Source organism: Buceros rhinoceros, unplaced genomic scaffold, assembly GCF_000710305.1.
Source record: "Buceros rhinoceros silvestris isolate BGI_N320 unplaced genomic scaffold, ASM71030v1 scaffold918, whole genome shotgun sequence".
NCBI lineage: Eukaryota > Metazoa > Chordata > Aves > Bucerotiformes > Bucerotidae > Buceros > Buceros rhinoceros.
Window position 1 is genome coordinate 20,739 of NW_010428338.1, and position 497 is coordinate 21,235.

General features: G+C 41.6%; 1 protein-coding gene across 1 annotated transcript in view; it reads left to right on the plus strand.

Moving 5' to 3' along the window:
* The window catches only part of TEX14 (testis expressed 14), a gene marked incomplete at its 5' end in the record, with an annotated part of 24,150 nt that overhangs the window by 20,381 nt on the left and 3,272 nt on the right, over nucleotides 1-497 (plus strand). The gene's annotated exons all lie outside the window — the stretch shown is intronic.

Here is a 497-nt window from a genome sequence, read left to right on the forward strand (position 1 = left end):
ATGAGTTTTGCGTAGACTGAATTTTTCAAAGGTGTCCCCCAGCGATGCATGTTTTCCATTAAAATGAATACAAGCCAGGCAGCTGCATCCCTCAGGTGCTTTTGCGGAGCTTAGTCTCAGTGATTTATGTTGCTTTTTGTAATCACATACATCTTCAGACAGAACACAGCGTAAAAACTTTGCATTGTCTTTACTGGTGTGTGTGTTACAGGAGAATTTGCAGTGGTCGTTCAGCTGTAAACCCTTCCTAAGCCAACACCAGGCGCTGGGATAATTAAATGTGTATGAGTTTTAGACTCTTTCAGAAATAGGCACCCAGACACATTCTGATCTCTTTATTTCCTCATTCACCAAAACAAGGATGAGAGGAGACTGGCATCAGGTGAGTAAGTGGTGGTCAGAGACCATTTGTAGGATTAATATATGAACATAACTCTAGGTGATGTAAGGGCTTTCATCTGGCAAAGTAACATGGTACTTTAGATTGTCTGGAGTCC